At 57.2% G+C, this 25,913-nt stretch overlaps 1 long non-coding RNA gene across 1 annotated transcript; it reads right to left on the bottom strand.

Moving 5' to 3' along the window:
* Positions 1 to 2,491: 2,491 nt before the first annotated feature.
* LOC115507261 lies at positions 2,492 to 24,811 on the bottom strand. Its single transcript, XR_003966596.1, has 3 exons — positions 24,597 to 24,811; positions 5,996 to 6,100; positions 2,492 to 2,820 (listed from the first exon to the last, which is right to left on the bottom strand). It is a non-coding gene; the product is annotated as an uncharacterized LOC115507261 (long non-coding RNA).
* Between the last annotated feature and the right edge of the window lie 1,102 nt (positions 24,812 to 25,913).

The raw sequence follows: 25,913 nt of genomic DNA on the forward strand, positions 1-25,913 counted from the left end.
GCGAGCAGCCGGCCCGGCCAAGTGGCGCCGGCCCAGCCGGCGGCCGTGCCAGCTTCCTGCCCTGCCCAGGACCGCGGAGCAGTCGGGGACGCCGCCGCAGGCTGGCCCGGAATCGCAGGAGGACAGCGGGGGTGGGGTTGGAGGGCGCGAAGCCACAAGTAAACCCCGACTAGAACTTTCTGCACATACACCCGCGCCCCCCCTCCCCGAGTGGGCCCGGACCCCGGGCCTGTGGGCGTCAGCTATAGGCTTTACACCTTGGAGGAGGGTGGGGGCAAAGGCCCAGGGAACTCCCTCGCGGAAGGTGGGGGACAGTCTGAGGTGTCTTTGGTCTCATTTGATGACCGCTAATCCGATCGGCTCCCAGGCCCGCTGTGCCGTTCCGAGGGGGCGGGTCAGTTCTGCCCTGGCCGGCAGGATCGGGCATGGGGACGAGCCAAAGCAAACCTGGAGCTCACTCGCTCTCCAGCGCCCTGTCCTCCTCCGGCCGCCACCCCTCACTTCACCTTCCCGCATCTAAGGATCGGGAGGGCACCCAGGCTCTGCCCCACCCCCCGCGGGGCGCTCCCCTCCGCCTGGGAAGCTCAGACACAGAGCCAGGGTTTTCCCCCTTTCCCCTGGGCTCGCTGGGTTTCTAACTTCCTCTAAACCTCCCTCCTCGCTCCGAAAAGCCCCGAGGAGAGGAGCCGAGAGGAAGCACGCCGCGAGTGTGCGAAATGAAGACCATGTGTGGGGACGGCGGCATCAGAGTGTAGCCGCCGGGGGGTGAGGGGTGGCGAAGGCCCCCGCGCAGCCGGAGGCTCGGGGCGGCAGCAACCAGCGCCTCTGCTCGGCGTTGGGGACGCGGAGCCGCAGCGAAAAGCAGCGAAGAGGCTGGGCTGGCCTCGTGGCGGGCGGCAGGGAGGGGGTGCCGGGGCTGCCGCGCCGTGGGGGGTGGGGGGCGGGGACGCAGCCCCGGCTTCCTGGGCCGCAGCTGCGACCGAGGGCGCAAGAGCAGATCGTGCTCGGCGGCGGCGGCGGCGGCGGCGGCGGCGGCGGCGGCGGCAGCAGCTCGGGCCCGCCGCGCTCGCAGCTGAGAATCAACAAAGGGAGGCGGCGGGCGAGCGGGGGAGGGGCGCCGCTGAGCGTTCGCTGGCTGCTGTGGAATAATAAAAAATAATTAATAATGATAATAAGAGAAAAATCCCCGGGCTTTCATGGCTCTAGGTTTCCGTGTGGCTGCAGGGGGAAGCGCGCTGTCCTTGAGGCGGCCTCTCTCGCCTGGCCTGCCCGCCCCTCCCCCTCCGCGCCCCCTCCCCTCCCCGGGAACCGGGAAGAGAAAGGTCTGCAGCTGACAAATATTATCCATTCTCCCCATCGATCGCGGAGTGTACAGATGTGAGCGCTTGATGTGCCCGCGGAGCGGCGGATCCTCCCTGCTCGCTCGCTCTCGCCCAGGCTCCGCTCACCGCCCCCCTCCTCCCCCTTTGTTCTCCTCCCCTTTCCCTCTCTTTAAATAGATTTCAGGGCGCTGCCTGTTGGAGAGCAGCTGGCGATCTCTCCCGAGAGAGGGAGCGAGCGCAGCCCGAGGTGCCCTGTCACCAGCCTCCCCTCCCCCACCTCGTCTTCCTAGTGCGGGCCTACCCCCCCCCCACACCTTTCTCCAGTTTCCAAAACAGAAAACACCGGGAACACCCACGTCCACTGCACCGCGAGTCTCTCGGAGCCTTTGGACCCCTCGCGCAGTCCCTGTGCTGTTCCTGTGTCGGCGTCTTGCTGTTCGGGGAAGGGAGGGGGGCGCAGGGAGGGGACCCGGGGACGTGCCGGAAGAGCTGAGGGTCGGGATCTTTCCCCGGCAGCAGCGGGGACGCAGCCCCGGTCGCGCTGAGGGGGGACAGTTTATCCATTAGGGAAAGTCGGCGGAGGCGGCCCTTTTATTCCTCTTTTGCAGATGGCAGATTAAGCCGGCAGCGTCCGGCCTCAAAGGGGCCGGCCGCTCGGCGAAGGGTTAACCCGTCGACCGGTAATCGCGGGCGCACACACACACACACACACACACACACACACACACTCACGCGCGCGCGCGGCGCGCCCTCCCCGCCCGCCCGGACGCCCGCCACAGCCCGCAGTGCGCCCGGGGCTGGCGGGGGGACTCGGGGGGGGGGGAGGGGCGGGGCGGACTTAACCAGGCCGCTCGACTGAGCCGAGGCCACCTCGCCGTCTGTCACTTAAATGATTGTCCTCCGCTCTGCTCGGTGCGGTCAGTACGGGCTGTTAACAGGCAGTTGCAATCAGTTTCCGAAAGGTCAGCCAAGGTCCTCCGGCTCTCGCAGACGGAAGGCATTACGAAACCGCTTTTGTATCTGCAGGCACTTTAGAAAAAGAGGCGAGGAGGGGCGCACCGCAGCGCCGCGGTGCTGCGAGCCCCGAGAGAGGGGCGGGGGCCGCAGGGCGGGGGAACTCGTCTCCCCCCCCCGTCCCCCGCGGCGGGGAAACCACCGGGCGAGTGACCCAGGCCCTCCCGATTTCGATGGGGAAGCAGGAAATAATGGTGGGGGGGGGGCAGGCGGCAAGGAAAGGAGGAATGGGAGGAAGTGGGAGAGGCGTCCTGGCTCCCCTCCTCGTCCGGCCTGCGGCCCACACCAGGACCCGGACGGGGGCGAGCGGCCTTGGGTGCGCAAGACCCCTATCGGACTCTCAGATCCTCCTGACGCTGGCAAGTGGGCGAGGTGTGGTTGGGGGATAAAGAGAGACCCTCGCAGAGCCAGCGAGTCCCCGCACGGTGTCTGAAGACGCTGCTGCTGCCGCCGCTAGAAGTCGTCCATCAGCAACCAGTCCAACCTGCCAGTGATAATGTGCGATCAACACCAAATCACCCCCGCCAGGCGCGATCCATCATCGCTGCGCGCCGCGGGCCCGCGAGAGGCTGACTTGGGGCTGGGGGCGGGGGGTGTGGAGCAGGAAGCTGTCGCCCAGCGCACTGGGACTCCCTGCGCACCTAGCTGCCCCTCTTGGAGGTCTGCATTACTCTCCAAGTTCTCCAGCCGCAAAGCGCAGACCGAGTTCCTGGCGCAGGTCACTTAGGAGCCCGCGCGTCCTCCGCGCCCTACCACCCGGGTCACACCCTACAAAGCCATCCCTCCCTCAGAGCTGCCCTGCCGGTCCCTTCCCCCTCCTCTGAGAAAGCCTGGCTGGCGGGAAATTAATATTTAATATCGTGAAATTGATTAAAGGGCTGGAAGCCGGCGATGGGGTAGGGGGAAGGGTAGGGGCGTAATTAAAGATCTGAGAGTCGTGGCCGGTCCTCGTCTGGCAGCCGCACGCGGCCTTTGTGAGGCCGAGGCGGGGTCGAGTTGGGCTGAGCCTGGCGGTCCTAGAGCGGTGGCACACGCAGCCCAGGTTCTGGCCGGTGCCGGAGGGCAGACGGCAGGGGTGGCTCGGCGGGGGCTGGCTGTCCCGGAGATGGCGAGTAACCTTTCTGCACCAAGAGCCTCGCCTCCTTTGCCTGCCTGCATCGTGGACTCCTCTCGGCCTCAGGAGCTTGAGGGTCGCGTGCTGCAGCTCCTCCCTGCTAGCTCGTCACAGAAGCGCCTTACCCGCCCCGGGGGGGGGGCACCTTGAGGGGGAGTCCCCCTGCAACTCCAAGGTCTCCAGCGCAGTTTCACACGGGGCCTGGCTCCGAGGCCCCTTCCCAACCCCTGACGGGGGTCTTCCGGGCCTCACACAGCTTTTGGAAAGCGGAGAGTCAGATCCACCAGGTTCTGTAACTGGGGGATCCTGAGACCGAGGTTGCCCCCAGCCGCCGCTGGTTCTTTCTCATCCAGGCCCCACCCAGACCGCTCCCGCTTGGGGCAGCTTAACTCGTTCAGCTGCACTGCAGATGGGGCCTGCGTCTCCAGGCGGCGGTCTGCAGGGAGCCTTCACCGAACCTGCTCCGTGGGCCGCCTGTCGTGCCTTTTATGGTTATCGCGCCTTCCCAGAGGGTCGCAGGGCTGGACAGGGCCGGAGGTGGGTGCGCCGGGGCCACCCGTGCTGGTGTTACTAGAGGAATTCGGTGGGCACATGGTCAGCAGTAACCCTTTGGTGCTGACTACAATTTAGAAAGCGGATGGTTGGCTTGGTGGCAGGATGGACCCTCAGTTCCTGGAGGCCTGGCTTCAAAGGGCCGCTTTGAATTTTGTCTTGTATACGATTTATTTTTTGGTAAAGCATCATGTCTAAAACGTACCAACGAGTGTGCAGAGGGGAGAAAATGCACATAAACACAACATGCAGCGTTCTTGGCCCCGATCGGTTGGGGAGAGTCGGGACACTCCTCCAGGCTCCAGGCCCGCTAGAGGGAAGGTCAGGACCAGGGACGACTAGGTCCGGTGTTGGGTTTATTGCTGTACTTGAACAAAGCGCAGGGAGCTGCCTAAACTGGGGCAAGAGAGGTAATTAAAAGAGGGGCCGCAGAAGGAAGGAAAGGCTGGTGTGGTTGTTGCTGAGGCGGGTGGAGGAAGTGTTCTCCAGAAGAATAACAAGCCTGTGCAAATGTTACGCAGAACGAGTTTATTTCACCAAAACAAAACCAAAAAAGTTCTCATTCAGCCTCTCACGCTGAGCTGATAAGCAACATGCAAACTTTGGATGGAACCTTGAACCGGTGGGAGGGGCCAGCCGTGAAGTTTACAAAGGACAAGGGCTAGCTTTTCCAGGTACATCTCTGTTGCCACCATTTGTGATTCTACCTGCATCGGCTGCTCCCTAGGGGAGCCCTTGTGACCTCCCAACCTGAGCCCGAGGCGAGATCACTCAGAATGCACCGCATTCATCAATGCCATTTCTGGTAAATTGGACCTCAGGTTTTGGAGTGTCCTAGGAAGAAGGCAGCCTACGCTGTGCGCATACCGATGTCAGAGCCCATGTGATGCGCGGTACACGTTTTGTAGTCTTTTACTAGGTACCATTACGGATCTCATAACCGGATGTACCAGATTTTCCAAGAGAATTCTGATTTCAAGAGCTCTGGGCCTTGTGTCTTCCCCGGGCACGAGCCCCTACCTGCGGTCACTGGCGTTCCGTCATCGTGCCCCAAAGGTGTTCCAAGGCTTACAGGACGATCTGCCAAGGCAGGAGTGGCGGGGTGGGGGGGTGGGTGGGACTGTCTTCTGGCGGGGGCAGGGGGGACGGTGAGGCCTGCACCTACTGGTACCTGCCGGTCCTCTGCCCACCACGTCTACTCCAACAGCCATCCTCACGGTCCTTATTTCGGCCAGGGCCTAGCCCTACCTCCTCGGAACCGCAGCTGGGGGAGTGGGTGACAAAATATCACTTTAGGGCCCGTCCAGGTAGAGCGCCTGGCAGGGTGCCTGTCTGGGGAAGTCGCCAGGACCGGGTCCTCGGGGGGTCCCAGCGGGCCACGGAGGAGCGGCCTCCCCCCCGCCCGCCCCGGGGGGGGGGGACACAGCCGCCCGCACGAACTCCGTGGTGGGGTGGGGGGCGCCGCCCGCATTCCCCGCCAACACCCAGGCGCCGGCGGCCCGCGAGGCTGATCAGCAGGACGCCATCTTAGCCCGGGCGGCGCGGGCGGCAGCTGCCCCCGGCGGTGGGACTGCAGAGCCGCAGGCCCGGCGGAGGCGGCCGCGCGGGCGTTCCCGGGCAGCCGGGGGTGGTGGGGGGTGGCGCGCGGGGCGCCGCGCCCGCTCCCTCCGGAGCCCCCTCCGCGCGGCGGGGCACGGCCGACCCCCGGCCCCGGGCGGCCGCCCCTGCTTAAGGCGCAGTCTGGAGTCGCCCCTCGCCGCGCCGCCCGAGCGGATTTTAATCCCGAGAAACGACCTCTGGTTCCCGGACTCCGGCAACGGTCAACACGTTGTCACCTCTCCCGCCGAACTTGGGCTGCTGTCCCCGACCGCAGCGTGCGGTGGCAGCTCCCCGGGCGGGGCGGGGCCGGGCGGGGGCGAGGCCTGCGGCGCGATCCCCACCGTTCAAGAGATTTCTCAGTCGCTCTCGGGGCAAGAGAAGATTGGAAAGTTACCTCTCTTTAAGGGATCTTGATTGGAGAAGACTGCCACTCTATTTGTCCACTTTTTTGACATGCGTTTATGGAGGGCTTGCTAAGGGCAAGGCACTGTGTTAGGTCCTAGGGGAATGCAAAAGTACAAAAGTGAATTTTTTAAAAAGGCATCCCCTGGCCCTCAAGTGATTTACAATCTAGGTGGGAAGGCAGACTTGTAAATGACTAACTAAACACAAATAAAAGGCAACGTGAAATGAATGTAAACAAAGGGCATGAATCCTGCAGTAAATGGCCTGGGGAAGGGCCAATTAATGATTTTAAAAATAACTTTTACTCCTAAAAATGCAGAATCCAGTTCTGGGAGGGGAGGAGAGGAAAGGATAAAAATTTACTAACACTGGATAGTTCCAGGGTTCCAGGGAATAACAGTCATCACTTCTGAAAGGTTGATGTTTAGGAAAAATGGTGAAAGTTTATTTAAACTAAGCAGAATACCAAGAATCAGAAACTTCGGATTCATTTATCAGCTCCTGACATTAGCCGGGTGGTAGAGATGATGCAATTTTCTATCAAAACCCAAAGGTTTTAAAAATAAAACTAAATGGAGGATTAGAAACTTGTAGAAAGGTTTCAGGCTTACAGATAATGGGAATTAAAAGAAAACACACAGAACAAAAAAGATCACCCTATTTATGGGCAGATGGTCTCCAGGAGGTGAACGTGCAGAAAACTGTCCCAAGATGATTTGTACAGAAGTTGGGGAGTGTGGGAAAATTAGTCATAGGTCGAAGAAAATTAAGCAAATTAAAAAGTGAGGCAATTATTAACCCCAGGAAAAAAAAAAGCGGACAAGAAAGGAAAAGCAATCACTGAAGTTCATTTGTCTGGGCAATAAACAATATATATGTGGTCATAAAGTAAACACTGCATATGAATTTAATAAGAAATTATGATATAGCTCTATCGTAAGAGTGGGAGAGCTAAAGTATGATACAGAGGACTAAAACCCTCCTCTACCAGGGGTACCTGGGTGGCTCTGTCGGTCAAGTGTCTGACTTTGGCTGATCTCATGGTTTGGGGGTTTGAGCCCAGCCTCGGGCTCTGCACTGACAACTCGGGAGCCTCCTTGGGATTCTTTTTCTCCCTCTCTCTCTGCCCCTCCCCCCCCAATAAATAAATAAATAAATAAATAAATAAATAAATAAATAAACAAACATTAAAAGAATTAAAATCATGGGACACCTGGGTGGCTCAGTCAGTTAAGTGTCTGACTTCTAAAAAAAAAAATGTGCCTGACTCCTCAGGTAATGATCTCATGGTTCTTGAGTTCAAGCCCTGCATCAAGCTCTCTGCTGTCAGCACAGAGCCGCCTTCGGATCCTGTCTCCCTCTCTCTCTGCCCCTCCCCTGCTTGTGCTCTCTCTTTTCTCTTCCTCAAAAATAAATAAACGTTTAAAAAAATTAAAATCCTCTTCTACCATACTAGGAGGTCGACAGATGATAATTACCATGGATTATTCAAGAGAAGGCCACATCTGTGTATTAGAAATATCGTGGGGGGCGCCTGGGTGGCGCAGTCGGTTAAGCGTCCGACTTCAGCCAGGTCACGATCTCGCGCTCTGTGAGTTCGAGCCCCGCGTCAGGCTCTGGGCTGATGGCTCAGAGCCTGGAGCCTGTTTCCGATTCTGTGTCTCCCTCTCTCTCTGCCCCTCCCCCGTTCATGCTCTGTCTCTCTCTGTCCCAAAATAAATAACGTTGAAAAAAAAAATTTAAAAAAAAGAAATATCGTGGTATCTGGGCGCCTGGGGGCTCAGTCGGTAAAGGGTCCGACTTTGGCTCAGGTCATGATCTAAATGGTTTGTGAGTTTTAGCCCATAACCGGGCTCTGAGCTGAAGGTTCTGTGCTGATGGCTCAGAGCCTGGAGCCTGCTTCAGATTCTGTGTGTCTCTCTCTCTCTTTCTCTGTCTGCCCCTCCCCTGCTGACACTCTGTCTCTCTCAAAAATAAATGAACATTAAAATTTTTTTTTTTAGAAATATGGTGGTATCTACCAGAAGAAACAAGCAGAACAAGGGAGGGGTCTGCAGAACGTTTTGTACCAAGACTTTATATACTATTTGGCTTCATTGGGCAAATATTCCTTTGTGAAAAACTACAATTAAAAAAAATTTAAAAACACACATTCTTGGAAGCATAAAACTCTGAGAACGACTCAGTCACAATGATGTAACCAATGTCCTTTGAAACTATCTTCCTTCAACACACCCAATTCAAATTACCCAAAGTGTGGAAGGAAACGGGGAGGGAGGTGAATGGTTTGGGGGCTCCCAGACTATACATTCCTGGTTAAAAAGGAAGAGCAAATCCTCTATATTTGTCCTTGTCAAGAGAGACGCCATTTATGGCCTTCCTGTGAAAATACCTTTCCAAGTATTGATGGAAATGAACAGGAGTAGACTTTACAGGGCTAATTTAGAAGGCTTCCAAAGGCTTTCCCTACCAGCCTATTGCTGACACCAGAAAAAAAAAAAAAACCCTCTCTGGAGTTGTTTAATTGCTTTATTGGGATGATCTTCCACTTTTTTTTTTTTTTAAGTAGGCTCTATGCGCAACATGGGGCTCAAACTCGTGACCCTGAAATCAAGAGTTGTAAGCTCCACTTAAGTCAGCCAGCCAGGCACCCTGATCTTCCACTTTCATTTACTTTATATATTTTTATTTTTTCTTATTCTTAAATAATCTCTCCACCCCATGTGGAGGCTCCAACTCATGACCCCAAGATCAAGAGTCCTATGCTCTACCCACTGAGCCAGCCAGGCATCCGTTCTTCCACTTTTAAATGTAAATGATCCTCATCCATTACACATTAGTGTGAATTTCCTTTCACAGGTAACTTGTTAGGATGTCAAATTCTATTGCACCACCTGTTAGGGTCTTACACTCAAACGCCTACACCCAGTACATAAAGGCCTGCAGTTAACATCCCTTAAAGTCTTCACATTCAAAACCAAAGAAAACACGCCCCCTCCAAAATAATCCCACCTTGCCTGCTAAACAAGACATAGATAGAGTGACACCCCTGTCTTTTTTTTTTTTTTTCTTTCTTTATCTCCAAACAAAACCTAGGAGAGACCCAGTGATTTATGAACACTGGACCCTGCAGATGAGAGGTGACAAAGCAAAGAGTAAATGGGCCCTAGTGCTCCAACCTGCTGGGTCAACACTGGCTTGGTCTGCAGCCTTCGGCTGTCCCGCTCTGCTCCCAAGATGCCCTTTTGACCCCTGTCCTGCCCTTTGTCACCATCCCTTTTCTTCTTGATCAGAGAGAGAATCTGTTTCTCCTCTGCCCTGAGGAAGACTGCCACTGGCCCAGTTGGTGACTGTAAGAACGGGAGTGAGTGAGGAGCCCTGGGCCTGAATTCCAGCCCTCACTCCCTGTCTTGGCCGGGGAACCTTTGTGCAATACACGAACCTCACAAACGGATGCGGCGGCCCTGCCTGAGAAGCCAGCTTATTTCGGGGGCCTCCCTGAATGCTGCTTGGTTCCGACCTACAAGGCTCCCGCTGCATCTGGGTTTCTTTGGTTTCCAAAAGAGAAGTAGCCAGCCCCACAGACTGAAATCACCTGAAGGGAGGCTGGAGTAAGCCAGGTACATCCTGGTACATCCTGGAACATCCTGGACGGTGGAGGTGAGGTCAGGAAAGGGGCAGGTAGGTCGAAGTTCACCCAGGACTTCTCCACTCACCCGGGGACTTCGTTTTTTTCATTGGGATCTAAACCGTGAGCCTCCGGCCCCAAAGCCTGGCCTGAAATTAAGTCTTCGTGAGCAAAAAGGAAAGCAGGCCAGAGGGTGCACATGCCTTTTGGATTTCAAAAACGGGAAAATGATTGGATTTCAGATTTAGGGAAGGTGTGGCACGTTAAGACAGCCAGAGAAAATAATAACTGCCAATTCCAAAGCAAAACAAAACCATGTTTTTCCACCGCGTTTCTATCTCTGTCTCCTAGTTGAGCCACAATGAAATAGCGGATCAAATAGCAGATCAAAGGCAGAGGCAAATACAATTATGTTGCCTGTGAAACCCCTAGCATGAAATTAGAAGTCAAACTCTCCATTCAGGGGTTAGAGACAAAGATAATGGGAACCTGGGGCCCTAGAGATGTACGCAGCCCCTTTCAGTCACAGTGTTCTCCATGCTGGATATTTAAAACCACACCTGAGGGTAGGGGACACACATTAAGTATTAGAGTAATTTATTATCAGACTAATATATTATTTTTTCCGCACCTACTTTAGGAAGCGCATAGACCACATTTCCAGCTTTGTACCAACATAAAGATACCGGTGTGTTGGGGAAAAAGAAGGGTGGGGGGGACTTGTAAGCAAATGGTAAAAATGATGTTGTCTGAAGCAATGAAGGGCCGGCACAGATCCCCCCCACAGATGGAGGGCAAAGGCTGGGGGCAGCCAGATTGCTAATCCTGTCCCCTACCCGCTTTCCCTTTCAATGCCGAAGGGTCTAGAACCCATCTGATCCCAACACACAATTCTTCCTCGGTCCTTCCCATCCTTGACGAGCTCAACAGAGAGAGCTGTCCTTCGATAATGTCTATTTTTCATAAACCCCATATTTGCTTTATGGATCTATTTTTTTTTTACCCTGGCCTAATTTTAACTGCCTCCCCCACCCCCTGTATAACGTCCGCGGCCTCTTGAGAGTACCGGCTCCTATTATAACATAGACTATTCTGTTTAGAGCTAAGCCTGGCATGGCTCCACACCCTGCCCCCCAGCCCCAACCTGGCCATAAGTTCTTTCACACTCCTCCCAACAGAGGTAGAGTCTAAGTCCTTTTCCCTTGAATCTGAACGAACGGGCTTGGGGCTTGCCGTAACCAGTCAAATAACAGGTGAAATGATGCCACGTGACTTCTGAGGATGGGTCAGAAAAGGTGATACAGTTTTCATCCCATTCGCTGGCGGGGTTTGGTCTTGGGGCCCTGAGCTGCCCGCTATGTAACCTCAAGTTCATGAGCCGCCATGCTATGTGGGAGCCCAGGCCACACGGAGAGCCCCCTGTTTGTGCTGTGGGACACAGCTGAGGTCCCACCCAGCAGCCAGACATGCGGGGGCGGGGGGCAGCTGCCTCCAGGCGATTCTAGCTCCCCGCTGTGGAGTCTCTCCACCCAATTCTTTTTTTTTTTTTTTCAACGTTTATTTATTTTTGGGACACAGAGAGACAGAGCATGAACGGGGGAGGGGCAGAGAGAGAGGGAGACACAGAATCGGAAACAGGCTCCAGGCTCTGAGCCATCAGCCCGAGCCTGACGCGGGGCTCGAACTCACGGACCGCGAGATCGTGACCTGGCTGAAGTTGGACGCTTAACCGACTGCGCCACCCAGGCGCCCCTCTCCACCCAATTCTGAACCCCACAGAATCCACGAGCAGAATTCAGTTGCTTCTGAGTGAGCTCCCCTGCAGCTGACACGGCGATGACCCTTATTTTTGTGATAGTAAGTAGGGGAAACCAGTTTTATTAACATGTTGTGAAAGCCATGGAAGACGGTGAGCTGGATTAGGCGTGGAAGCGTGGAGGGGAGGTCATGACCGCACGCTTCGTGAGTTCGAGCCCTGAGTCAGGCTCTGCCCTGGCTGTGCAGAACCTGCTTGGGATTCTCTCTCCCTCTCTCTCTCTCCCCCTCTCTCTGCCCCTCCCTTGCTTGCACTTTCTCTCTCCTCTCTCTCTCTCTCAAAATAAATAAATAAACATTAAAAAAAAATAGAAGCGTAGAAGGCGGGACATTTTTGATCATGACCCAAATCCTCCACCTTCTATGACCTAAGTAACCTCTTGTTCTTCATGGAAACCCTATAGGACAGTGGTCCATCTGTTTCTCAGATCTGATCTCACACTTCCCGAAGGACGTGGCTGAAAGAACCCTACTCGTTGTCCCCGCCGGACTTACACTGGCTGCACAAGGGAGTCAGTTCACCGGGCAGGAGACAGGGACCAAGCACCTCCACCCGGCTAGCTTTGCTCTCCCATCGATTCTCTTCTCTCCCCACATTCTTCTCGCCTGTTCTCAAAGGTTCTCCCATCAGGGATGGGAGGGATGGAATATGGAAGGGAGGTCAGCGTCAGTTTCTTCCCCCACAACTCCACATCTTTCATTCTGTCTCCAACTCTCATTCTGTCACCACTGGCTAGGCCGTTACGGCCACAGAATCACCAGGGATTCAGTGCCCTTTGGCCTGTCCCTGGGCACCTCCTCCTTCACTAGCCCCTGCTGCCCGGCGGGCGGCCCACAGACCCTAATTCATAGCCTGCCCTCCTGGGGAAGTGCTGAGCTCAGAGGATGAGTCCTGGGGAGGGGTTGCGACCATGTAGAAAGCGGAGAACTGCAGCGGGGAATATGGGGATTCCCGGTGGCACCCCCCCACCTCCCCCCAACAAGCAAAGCAACCAGGGAACAGGCGCAGAGGTCAGGCGGAAGGGACAGTTCCCCCGACCACAGAAAGCCAGCACCGACTGGGATTATCAGCCGCTCACTCATCTTGGGGAGGCCTGACCCTCGGAGCACAGCCAGGGCTCAGTCACAAGTCAGCCCTGCTCAGGAAAGCCCACGGGCCTGGGACCTGCCCCTTCCCCAGAACCCGAGTCCAGCGCTCACACGGGGGCTGCCCGCCCCTGCTGGACTGTGGGGTCCTTGGCTCCAATTCACAGGGCCGCTGGCACACACATTGTTAGAACCAATTCTGTCTTCTGACCCAAATCCCAGCCCAGCGAAACCTGTGTCCGGCTAGGGCCTGGCACCAACCTTCGTGCCTACACTTCAAATCATACCAGCCCAAACTCCCTCACGCCTTCAAGAACAAGGGCACAACATTTATTAAAATCTTATTACCTTGCCGGTGTTTTCCATGCAATTATATCATCTAATCTTTCCCCAATCTTGTGATGGAGGCATTCTCAAACAGATTTCACAGATAAGGAGACTGAGGCTCAGATAGGTTATACAAGCACTGTGTGTGTGTGTGCGTGGGGGGGGGGCAGAGGGTCCCATCGTAAGCCCACATGTGTCTTGCTCCAAAGGTTTCCATCACACCTGTGATCTCCCAAACATTTCTTATTTTTTTTTAACGTTTATTTATTTTTGAGACAGAGAGAGACAGAGCATGAACGGGGGAGGGGCAGAGAGAGGGAGACACAGAATCGGAAGCAGGCTCCAGGCTCTGAGCCATCAGCCCAGAGCCCGACGCGGGGCTCGAACTCACGGACCGCGAGATCGTGACCTGAGTTGAAGTCGGACGCTTCACCGACTGAGCCACCCAGGCGCCCCTCCCAAACATTTTTTAAAGTAAATTCTACATCCAACAACACGGGCTGGAACTCAGGATCAAGGGTCACATGCTTTACCGACTGAGCCAGCCGGGCATCCCAACCTCCCAAACATTTTTTTTTAATGTTGGGTTTTTTTATTATATATTTTTTGAGAGATGGAGAGAGACAGAGCACAAGTGGGGGAGGGGCAGAGAGAGAGGGAGACACAGAATCGGAAGCAGGCTCCAGGCTCCGAGCTGTCCGCACAGAGCCTGACTCGGGGCTCGAAATCATGAACCGTGAGATCATGACCTCAACCGAAGTTGGACACTTAACCAACTGAGCCTCCCAGGCGCCCCATTTAAAAACATTTTTTAAATGTTTATTTTTGAGAGAGAGAGACAGAGAGCAGGGGAGAGGCAGAGAGTGAGGGAGACAGAATCTGAAGCAGGCTCCAGGCTCCGAGCTGTCAGCACAGAGCCTGACGCGGGGCTCGCACTCGCGGACCACGAGATCATGACCTGAGCCGAAGTTGGACACAACCCACGGAGCCACCCGGGCGCCCCTTAAATTTATTTATATATTTTTAATGTCCCAAACATTTTGATCATGTATTTTGTGCCAGGCCCTGAGGTGGGCTTGCAAAGATCAATAAAAGAGTCTCTGCCCTTGGGGAGTTTGTAGTCTAGTGGGGGAGGCAGAACCACGGCAACACAGTGGGATAAGGGGGCTGAAGGCGAGATGGTCTAAGTACCATGGGGTCCGTCTGAATATCCTGATCATTACTGCCTTTCCAGCCCACCTCTACTTTCTTAGCTCCTTTGGTTCCTTCTGATAGGCCACTCTTCTTGTCCTTCCTAGGGCATTAGCTGCTGGCTTCCCTCCCATGTCTGTTTTCTCCCGTCAAAGGAGTCTGCACCCACACACCTGGCAGGAATCCTGGTACCCTTCCTAGACCCTGACTGCAGTCCCAGACTTCCTCAGCTGGAAAATGGGCACAGGGGCCCAGACACTGAGCAGGCTGGTAGGCCCTAGTAAGGCTTTTATGGAAGCCTGTTAAAGGGCTTTGGGCTTCCTCTGATGAAAGGCGCTTAAGTGCATCTGGTTTTGATTACAGGGGAGGAGAAAGCCAGGCAGTCTCTCGGGGGTTGGACCAGTCATCTGGCTCTGCCTTCCTCCGGGCAGAGCTGGCTGCTGGTGAGGCCAGGAGGCCAGGTGTGTGTGGGGAGGGGGTGGGGGGGTGGGGAGGGTTAGAAGGCAGGAAGCAGAGCCAGTACGAAACTCCCCAATTCTCTACTAAGACTCCTGACCCCAGCCCCTGGCTCTGCCAGGCAGGACTCCCCCCCAGAAAACAGCATGGTGGGTCAGAGGTGCCAGGATCCTTTGAGAAAGTCAAGTTCATAGTGGCCGCTGCCCACTCCTGACCAACAAATAGCTCTTTGCTGATCACCAACACCTCATCTCTAAAATATCCTCCCAAGAACCCCCTGACCACCCAACAACCTTCTGGACTGCTCTTCTCCTTCTGACGAAGTTAAAATAGACTTCTGCCTCAAGGGTTTGCGCAAGTGACGAAAATTAAGGAAACGCAGACTTTTAAAAGTTAAAAAAAAAAACAAAACCCTCAACGTTTTCTTTCTCCTTTTCAACTGGCCGGTTATCATTTCCCATCAAACAGGCATCATTCAGGATTCCACCGCACTGTAACTGACAACATGCTGGAGTAAAGAAAGAGATTAATATTAAAACAAAGTGGCTGTCCCAGAACGTCATCAGGCAGTCCCGAGCTGCTCAGTGCCCAGCACCTGTCCCTGCGCGGGACTCCACGCGGGAACAAAAAGCTCTTGGGGGATCGGATGGGTTAAACACAGTCCGCGGTTCTCGAAACGAAAATGCATTTTCTTATTCCCGCCCTGATTCAATCCTGCTGCGTGTTATTATTGTCAAGTCTCTTCGCACCGCCGTTTCTAAAAAGAAAAACCGTGGGTCTGCACGGCCCTTCGCCGCCTGCTCGGCTTTTATTGTGCACGCAGCCTGGTCTGTCTGCGTGGATTCAGCACGTCGTGACCGCTTCGCAGGCGCGCACGGACACCCTCGGATTGGCATTTCGAGAAGAGCTGGATGCATTGTCTCAGTGGCGACACACACACACATACACACACGCACGCACACACACAGATAATAAAGGGCTACAGACCTCTGGCCAACCCTCCTCGCAACCCATAATTAGAGATGACCTTTGCAAAAGGCAATTAAAATATGGTAATGATCGATGCGCTCACCCCCCCCCCCCCCCCCCCCCGCTTTCCAAAAGGGGAAATACACAGGTGTTGGCTTCAGGAGGCTCCACCTGGCCCGGCCAGGAGGCCTCCTCCAGCTCATGAATGAACTCTTTCTCTAGGGAAGCTTCGATTCCCCGCTACCTACGCGAGCGCTGGCTCTTCTCCTCCCCCTCCCCTCCCCCACCAATGCTCAGGCAGCCAGGAGCTTGCTGGCGGCGGCGGGGCTTTGTCATCGGAACGCACACACAGACACGCACACGCGCGCACCCGGCCACCACGGGACCGCGGCGGCCGCTGCGCTGTGTCCTTCCTCCCTGCGCTCCCCTCCCCGCCCCCTCTTTTTAAGAGCTCCACCAAACCCTTTCTTCCGTCCTTTATGTATGCGATCCTTTTAATCGAGGAGCTCGGGAAGCATTTTAGGGGGGGGCCTCCCGCGGGGCGCGGGACGGCAGGACTCAGGACGCGCGCGGAGAGGACGCGTGGGCAGCCGGGCTTTGTTCTGTCCCTTGTCCGGGTCCGGAGGGCGGAAAAGTCTCTGCCGCCCTGGGGCCCACCGGCGAATTGGCGGTGGCCAACGCCAGCAACCCCCCACCGCCACCAAATTGGAACACGTGAAATCCCCTCCGGAGTTCACTTCGTTCGGACTTGGTCCGGGTGGGGTGCATCGCCTCGGGGAGGGTCTCCTGGTCCACAAGTGGCTCTCCCCATACAGGCAAATGTGCAGTGTCATTATGGTGGCTCCTGTTGCTCGGGTCCCAGGGTGGTCGGGCGGGCGCTCGCACCCCATCCCTACCCGGGGTGGAGGGCGGGAGGGGGGGCCCTGGGGCTAGGGCTTCCCGGGGGACTGCGTGGAGGAGACGCCGCGTCGGGCCCTCCCGCACCTCCCGGCTGCCTTCTGAGACCGCGAGCACGGAGCCAGGGCGGCCTCTCGCCTTTCATTACCGGGCCTACGAAAGCAGCAGCCCAGGCAAATATGTAGCTATTAAAATTAATCGCCCTGCGTTGTCAGCTGAACATAATGCAAATTATTTATGGGCTGTCTGCGCAATATTTATCATCGTGCAGGCTCCAGGCGCTTCGTGCCTCCCGGCCTCCCCCGCCCGCCCCGGCCCGCGCAGGGCGAAGCTGCGCACAGGCTGCGGCGACCAGGGGGCTCTGGGCACCGTAATGGGGTTCCGAAGGCGAGGCCGCGCACCACGCTGCCTTCCAGGCCGAGAGCCTCATTTTAGTTGCTGGCACGCATGCCACATTCGCTGGAGGCCTACTACGTGCAAAATTAGGAGGTCTGCGAAACTGGGGGGGGGGGGAAGGTAAAAACCGATCTGGAGAAATCGTAACCAAACAGACAAGTTCAGGCCCGAGGGGAGATGCAGGCGGAGGCTCCTCGGCTGCCGAAATGAATTTTCTGTGGCTCAAGTCTGTGCTCCAACCCCAGAAACATATGTTTGCGGAAGCTGGCTTCACAGTCAGAGGAACCGAGAGCATCGGAGGTGCCCACCAGATCCGAGGACGAACCGTGCCGCGGACTGGAACAGGAATTCGGTGTCCTTCGAGCCTCAAAACTTGTTTGCAGATCGCAGATAACAGATTAACTGCTAATTGTCGGAATCGGCCAACCATTTAGTTTATCACTGCTGGGGGCCCCTTGGTATTCGCTGCACTTTTTATATGCAAAAACAGCCTTGGTACCTCCTAAACGGCTTTTGTGCGGCTTTTGTTTCTCTTTCAAATACGGTGTTTTAAAAAACAGCAGCAACACGCCACCCCACCCCCTCTCCAACCGAGCCTTCTCATTAAAAAAAAAAAAAAAAAAAAAAAAAAAAAAAAAAAAACACACAGGAGGAGAAATAATCTATAGGACAATCCCCCCCTACTGGTCGGCGCTGGCGTTAGGGCTTTTTACGGCAGATCGAGTCGCCCTGGGCTGCAGAGGTAAACAGGCTTTCTGCACCGCTGCTAAATGAATCACGAGGGGGAAGAGCGGGGACTACGGGGCGGAGGAGGCCTCGGGATCCGGGCTGGGTGCCAGGGAGGGGAGGGCGCCGCACAAGGGGCAGTGGGGTGGAGGCGAGCTGACCCTGCCCCGAGGCCTCAGGGCCACGGAGTGGAGACGAAGGTCGGTGGGCGGTCCAGCCAGAGGCCCCCGCCTGCAATCTGCTAGGCTGGGTGAATGCGCAGCCTGGGCCTCTGTCCCCAGCGTGCCTGGGCGCCACCTGGGGCCGGTCACGCTGCGTGAGTCCATCTGTGGGGAAGGAGGTCAGGGGGAGCCCCTCCCATACACAGTTTTAGCAGCTCTGGGCTTTCAGGACGTGGGGGGGGGGCAGGCCTAGGTCTTCTGATGTTCATTTTAAGCATGTTCTTGTCCTTCTTCACTGTCCCCACCCTGAACGTCAACGTCACCTCATACTTAGCTGACCCAGCCAGAGTCAGGGCCTACTTCCAGGGTCCTGAGGGAGTGGGGTGGCTGTCTATGGCATCTGCTCTCCGGACTAACTGAAGTGGCTAGAAAGCTACTTCGAATTTATATTCTTCATCCGGGTTTCTTCTCCTTACAGTGCGCTTGGAGCTCATCTGAAGGTCCCTTTTCTTTCCGTTGAACCCCTCAATTTTTGACGGAGATTTTCCTTAGGACATTCCAAAGGATTCTCCCACCACTTTAGAAGCTTAAGTTGAAGTGACGTAAAAGAAAACGAGGTTCAACGCCTTAAGTTGCCTTTGGGTTCCCTTTATCTTGCACATTCCTGCATGGATTTGAGGAAGGGCTGAATTTTACTTTGTTTTGTTTTCTAATGGTCAAAATCGCTGTGTTTTCTAGGGCAAGAGAGGCTGAACATTGATCGCCCGTGAAGTGGAGGGGTCAAGCCCCTTTCACAAAGTGCTGTGACAATTTGGTCCTCAGAAGCCCACCTGAGCAGGGCAGGGGAACTGTTATTGTTCCCATTTTCCAGCCAAGGACACTGAGCCCCTCCTCCCCATAAATTTTAGGAATCTAGTCGTCCTCACTGAACCCAGAACCCAGTTGACACCCACCTGCCCCTGCCGGCATCCACCCTCCTCCAGATTAGTGTCAGTTAGTAAACGTTGCATCCTTTTGTGAGATGTATCTACTGGGGTCCTGGGCCACCCTCGGCGGTGGGGGGGGGGGGTGAGGCAGCCCCCACCGCCCACATTTGGGGCAGCTCCTCCACAGCCTGCAAACTGCAGGGATCTCAGCTCTTACAGCCTCCTGTTTACTCACTTGCCTCCACCGAGTCAATTTCGACTGCAGACCCGGGAGGACAATTTTAAAGTGTTTCTGCAGACAGACCCTCTGGCCGCGCCGGAAGTGTTTTATGGACCTGTGAGCCGAGTTAATCCCAGGAGGGGCGGCAGGATTAGTCCCTGGTGTAGGTGGGGGATTCCTGTGTTAAGGTTTAATCCCCATGGGAGGAGAGCGACGCGGAGGGGGAGGGTCGCGTGACTTTGGTAATGTGGGCCCCCTCCCCATTAAGCTCTCCGACTTGGGCCGAGGCCGGTGGAAACTGAGGCATGTGGCCCAGGACCTCGATCCTTGGCGAGGCCAGGTGTAGGGAGCCCGAGGCGCCTCGGGTAGACGCACCCTGGGAGATCAGCAGGGACGTGGAGTGCGAGCGGAGAGCGCAGTTGTGTTTTTTCCCCAGGTTTTATTCTCCCAGCCCTGTGGAAAGGAGCAGAGCCGCAACCCGGGGAGGGAGCCGGAAAGAAACACTTAATCACCGGCGTCTCGCTGCTCGTCACGCGAAGATGGCAGCGGCTCCCCTGGGTTTCAAGGTTCCGGGAAAGGCGTGTGTTCTGCCTCGAGGCGCGCGGGCTGCTGCGCTCCCTCCCTTGGCTCGGCGGCCGGCCCAGGCTCTCTCAACGCCCGCTCTCGCCCGCTCTCAACGCCCGCAAGGGCGGCCAGGGCGGCCGGTCTGCCCCTCTGCGGGCCCCCTCAGTGGCCAGGGCAGCGGGTCGTAAGTCCCCGCGTGTTAAAATTAAAGGCTCGAGGAGGTGGGGAGCTGATCGCCCAGCGCCGGATCAGACCACGAACCAACCCCCACACCCCCCACTCCGGCCCCGGGCACTCAAAGGTGTCAAGCTGTGGCCAATGGCCGATGCGAGACCTGCGGGGTACACTCCTACTAGCCGTGGCCGGGGGCCGGCCGAGCCAGCCTTCGCCGGAGAGAAGATTTATCACCATCCTCATCCATGCGCCCACCCCACTGCCTGGACCTCCCCTTTGAGCCCCGACCCATCAGGAAACAGCGCACAGGTCCCAGGCCAGCCTCTGCCACTTGCCGGGAGGGGGTGGGGTAGAGGGGAGATGCACAGGCCTGACCACCTCGGGCCCCAGGCGTGCAGCGTGCACACTGACGCTGGGGAAGTGGAGGGCAGCTCGGCCCCCCTCCACCCTGATTCCACACCCGGGGCAGCACACAACCGCCAAGGGCTTCTGACGCGCCCTAGCTGGGAGGAGGAAGGGAAGGCAGAGGCCTGGGGGGCCGGCTGTGCGCTTGGATCCCGCGCACGCGCGCGCGCGCGCGCTCTCGCCCGGAAAGGGGGTCCAGAGTTTACGAGAGGCAGGGTGAGTGTGAACAACCCAGAACCAGCCATCCCCACCGGGACTGACAAGCTGACCTCTCCAAACCCCCAGCCATGGAGCTCCGTGCCCGGGACTGGCGGCTCAAGAGGAGGGGAGGCTACGACATCAGTCCAGTTCTGCGGGAGGAGCCCAGGGATGCACCCGCAGCCCAGGAACCCGTGTGACCCAGCCGCCCCCACAAGCGTCCGTTTAGCTCCGCCTCCCGGGACCACTGACACTTGGTGATAAGGAGTTCCTCCGCAATCGGCTGTCCCCAGCCCCCAGTCACATCCGGTGGACGTGACCACCGGATGCTATGCGGCAAGGTGGGGCGAGGGGCCTTTGCACTGCCTTTTCTGACCCCTTCTCCAATGCGGAGCCACGATAACGTGCTTCTGTATGAAGCCTCAAAACTTTCTTTTGCAAAATAAGGTCCAGATGTTGGGCCTTCTTGTTTCTCTCCATGACTTCTTCCTTTGGAAGGTAGGGGGTTCAGGCAGTCCACTTGGAAACATCCCCCAAAGGGCTCGCCTTCACTACACAACACTGGTGACCAACACGGCTCTCCCTCCCTCAGGGCAATCCCTGCCCCATCCTAAACAGCGTTGCTTTGGTCCAGCTGCTTAACACTTCTGGCCTTCAGTGACCTCCTTCTGTAGAAGGAGGCCAATAACAGCATCTAATTCATAGGGTTGTCTTGGGGATAACATGAGTTAATACATAAAACACCTAGAAGGCGGTCTCTCATACATGTGTCCGTTGTTATGATTTGGTACTCTCTTACCTTTGAATAGAGCGCGGGTAAGAAAAACAGCCAGGTTAAAGACCCCAAAGGCCTATATGGAGTCAGGGGTTTGGGCAGGTACCAAAGGGCAGTGCTGCCCACACAAAAAGGGCCAGAAGGCAAAATGGGCTCAAACGGTCTCGACTACACTTTCCCTTAAAGGCCTGCGTGTGCCGTTGGGATGTAGGGAGGAACGGACGTGCGCTTTAATGGGGCTCATTTAGACTGGATTAATGGGAAGCTTCTGCCAGGGCTCAGGCACCATTACCCACCACCCTCTCCCCGAGGCCGTGGTTAAACAGCACTGGGGGAGAGGACCTCCAATAGACTCTTCCAGGCCGCCCTTTTTTGATGGCTCAAAGCCACCTCCTGTAAACCAGTTCTTGGAGGTGCTGGGCAAATGCCACATCCTCTGGGGATGTACTTTAGCGGGAGCTTAACACTGGTCCAGGGCTGGGATGTGGTAGGCCTAGTTCCCGGGCTGTCGGTGGGCCTCATTTTAAGGACACATACATGCGCCACTATTTATGTAATTAGACTTGGTCAGATTTCTAACTTCAAGAAGCTTCCCATTTCCTCTGAAATGGGGTCTCCTGTGCGATGGGGAGGAGGTGGGGCAGAGAAGGGTCTGAGGAGGCCTCAGCGCCACTCGTTCCGGGGTCTGGCCTCTCCCAGGTCACTCATAATTCATTAGGTGGGACAGCCTTTGCCTTTTCAAAGACGACGCAAATGGCCTTTCGCTAACGTGGCTGCAGGCATTCGCCTAATCACTGAAATGTGCTGGCGGTGCGCTCTCGCTCTTGGTTGATCCTTATCGGAACTGCGTGCCAGGTTGCCAGCCCCGCGGAAGACAAAGACGCGGCTGACTCCAGGTCTGCTCCCGAAGCCTCAGGGTCACCTACGGGGCTTCCCCTTTACAGCCTCTGGCCCCCAAGCCGCTGCCCGGAACACACCCGCAGCCCTAAGTCAGAATTCCAGTTCTCGAGCGCCACCCGGAGAGTTCACATTTCCCCTCTTCCGAGGCCGCGTGGTGCGCAAGCGACTGACTGAAGGTGGTGCAGCACACGTCTGGCTGGAGGGGGGCGGGGGTGGGGAGCTTCCCCGTACCCAGCTGCACGTACACAGGAAAAGAAAAAGCCAAGTGAAAAACGTGGGCTTTAAAAGCCCAAACCCAGGGCAATCTAAGTACAAACAATCCTAGACAGGCGTTTGCAAGGAGTAAGCAACCTCCAAATAGAAACAACTAAAATAAAGCCCCTTTTAGAGTTATATTAAAAGTCCTCCAAGGTGGAGTGCAAAGGGGACCGCGCCTTCTTAAGGACACACACGAACCGTGCCAAGAGCCATCGTCCTCAGCCCAGCGCCTCCTGCGCTACGTTTTAATACCAGGCAGAAAGCGAGGTTTTCATTCCCATCTACTGATTAACCAGTTCTCGTAGTATTTATAACTGACTCAACGTGTACTCGGTTAAAAAAAAAAACAAAACTGATCTTGCCTGAAAGATACATGGACGACCTGTATTTAGATAGGCTAAGTTCCCGCAGCTGTCTGACCCCATTTGTCTAGTCTCTCTAAGAATCCACGTTTTCTAGCCCGGGAAGGGGCAGGCGGCCCTCGTGGCTCCCCCTCCGGCGGTTTCCTGGCGAGGCGCCCATCCTCCCCAAGCACCGGGAGCGGAGGCGGCCGCATTAATACTCGCGGGCAGCCGGCTCTGACCTATACTGTCATTTTTTCCATCGGTCACAATCGGGCTGGGGGGGGGGGTTCTCCTCCGAGGGGCTCTGCACGGATCATTGGGTTTTCCCCGGCGAACTTAACACGGAGGCAAAAGGGGCAGATGGAAACCAGGCCTCCGCTGGCCGGGCGCGCGTAAGCGCCGCACTCTGCAGCTCGACGCAAAGCCAGGGCTGGATTTTCGCGGCCCGGGGCCGGCGGCCTCCCCGCGCCGGCGCGATCCTCTCTCCCTCGGGCTGAGCAAACGTGCTCGCCTAATTCCGCCCTGGAGACAGCAGCTGTGCGGCGAGAGCAGGGGAGGAGGGGGGGGGGGGACTGCAACTTTTCCAACAGAAAGTGTATGCGCACAGGAGAGGTGAAGGCCCACCCCGATTCTGTGCACGTACCGACACAGCATCTAATCAGTGTCACTGCCAGGAATACGCTTCCGCGGCGGGCGACACCCCCGCCCCCGCCAACCTGCAGGAGGGAGGGGGGAATGCAAATGGCGTCTCACGTCGTCCCAGACTCTGCCCAGCTCCCGCTGCCCCGCGACCCCGAGCAGACGTCGCAGCGGGCCAAGCGCCACCACTCTGGGGACGCGAACACGCTGGAGGCCCGCGCCCCTCTCCTGCGCCGGGGTCTCGGGAAAAGGAGCTAGCGCCACTCCCCGTTCCGAGGCCATTCCCCCGCCCCCACGTCCGGAAAAGCCGCCCTTCCCCGACTGGGGGGTGGGGTGGGGAGAGGGGACGCGGGAAACTTTGCGAGACAACTGTTCCGCGCCTTCCTCGCGTGGCGCCGGAGAGGAACGTAGGTGGGCTTCCCGTCCGGGGCCTGACCACACTCCCCCACTCCTCCAGGCCTCGGACCTGAACCTCGTGGGCTACGGCGGCGGGGAATACATTTCAAGCCACCGGGTGGGGGAGGACACCAAAGTCGGGCGTCTTCAAGGGCTCTGGCGGGTGGCCAAGTTTGTGTCCTTTCCCTCCCACGCTGGAGTAGCGCGCGCCGCTTTGGGGGAAGCGTGAGACTCCTCACCCCCGGCCACGAGGCCACTCTTGTCTGCAAGGTGGGGCCGATGGTTTCTCTACAGCACCCTCTCCCGCTCTGCGGCCGCCGCACGGCTCGCACACCCCCGGGGAGTCCCCAGAGAGCCCCCAGAGACGGCCCGCGCCTTCGCTCGCCGGCTCTTCCGGGGGAGGGGGAGGCGTGCGTGTCGTGTGCACCACGGCTCCGGCTCCCACCCTCCGCGGAGCCACCTCGGCAGCCCTCCCCGGCCACGGCCTCAGCCGATCCCCGCCCGGAGTCGCCTTGCGGGATGCAGCCTCCTGCACGCGGAACGGGGCGCCCCTGGGACGCAGGCGGGGATGGCGGTTCCGGTCGTTCCGGGATTTGCGTGCGAGAAGAAAACAAGGCCGGCGACGAGAGGAGCCGCGCCTCCATTCTCGGGGTGCAGACGGCCTCGCAGTCTCCGCGTCGGTCCCGCCATCGCCACTCCGGCCTCGGGGGCCCGTTTCCGCACCCCCACCCCACCCCACCCCATCCCCCAGCAATTCCTCGTCCCGCCTGTGCCGCACCACGCGGAGCTCCGAGCACCCTGGCTCCCACACCAGCACCCCCGCCACCCCCCCATAACTCGCGCGCCTCCCTCGCCCCGGGCTCGGGGCGCCGCTCGCTCTCAGCGCCCCTAGCACGCCGGTTCTACCCTCGGCTGCGAAAACCGCCACCCCCGCCCGGCCGGGCCCTTGTCCCAGCCTGGCTCCCCCGCCAGCTGCGCCGCCACCGCCGCACGTGACCCGCCCCCGTCGCGGCTTCCGCTGAGCTGCCTGTTCCGGAGCACAAACAATTTCTGCTCTGACGCGGGGTCTCTCGGGCCCTGGCGTCCTCTCCTCCCTGCCCCCCTCTTCCGGGTACGAGAACTCAAAACAACTCGCTGACCTTCGGGCGGACCAGCTCCGGCTTCCACCGACTCCGGCATTCCGTTCAAACCCAGCAGCGGCAGCTTCTAAGATTTCACTCCGCGCTGGGCTGGGGGGAGGGGGTGATTTCTCCAGGAGGGGGTGTCTCAGATCGAAAGAGCCACTTCACGCTCCTTCCTCTCCTCCAAAGTGAGTTTTTAGACTAGCCGGAGGCCCTGGGGAAACGCTCGCAGCCGCGCGCAAAGAAAGCACACACCCCCACCCCCACCCTACGCATATGCCGCCTTGACTAGTGTCTGACCCGATTTCCAGGGTCACGGCCCAGCGGCAGAGGGCCTGGCCAGCCTCGGAAATACCACCCAGCGGTGGGCTGTGGCACGGAGCAGAGCTGGGGTGGGGTGGAGAGAGAGTGCGTTAAATAATTAATAGTAGCTCCCACTTCTGCTTTGTGCTGAGAATTTCAGAAACTCTCCAACTTTGCAGCCCAAGAAACCGAGGCACAGAGAAGGGTCAGTTCCATAACTAGCTCAGGGTCACCCAACTAGTTAAATGACTTAGCGACAATTCGAGCCCAGTTGGCCCAGAGTCCAGGGTGGTTGAACATTCTGCTCTGGTGCTCACCTTGGAATCAAAAGTACAGAGCCGTCTGCAAAACCTAGTGATCGCTGGAGGGCTCTGTATTTTGCAGGAGGCATTGGGGTTGGTGCATAGCAGGCACTCGAACATTGGTGGGATGAACGGGTCCCTGAATGAGTGATTGACCTGGTCACCGATGGCCAGTGATTTTAGGGAAGACACGGCTCGTGGGCTTCCCTTCCACAGGCGGGTGGTGATGGGCTGGGGGAAGCGTATGGCTGGCAGCTCAGTGGTTACTTGTGGGCACAGACCCCATAAGGACCACCACCGTCCTGCGAAGGTAGCTTCAGTCACGGCCCTCATCCGCTGTGACGTCACATCTCTACGACCTACCTTAACCCATATAGCTCTGAGATGCTGGTCAGTGGGACCACATCTGCCCTTTACAGAGCTGCGCCTGGTGGTGCGCTGTGTTGTCCCCCCTCCCGCCGGGGGCCCAAAAGAGGATGCGATTAAAACAGAAAATATTCCTGGGGCACCTGGGTGGCTCAGTCGGTTAAGCGACTGACTCTCGGTTTCGGGTCAGGTCACGATCTCACGGTTTGTGGGAGCCTGCACTGGGTTCCACATTGAGCATGGAGCCTGCTTGGGATTCTCTCTCCCTCTCTCTCTCTCTGCCCCGACCCCCACCCCCACCCCTGTCTCTCTCTCAAAAATAAATAAACATTACATAAAAAAAGAAAAAAGATGGAAAGCTTCA

Source organism: Lynx canadensis, chromosome X (assembly GCF_007474595.2).
Source record: "Lynx canadensis isolate LIC74 chromosome X, mLynCan4.pri.v2, whole genome shotgun sequence".
Lineage (NCBI taxonomy): Eukaryota > Metazoa > Chordata > Mammalia > Carnivora > Felidae > Lynx > Lynx canadensis.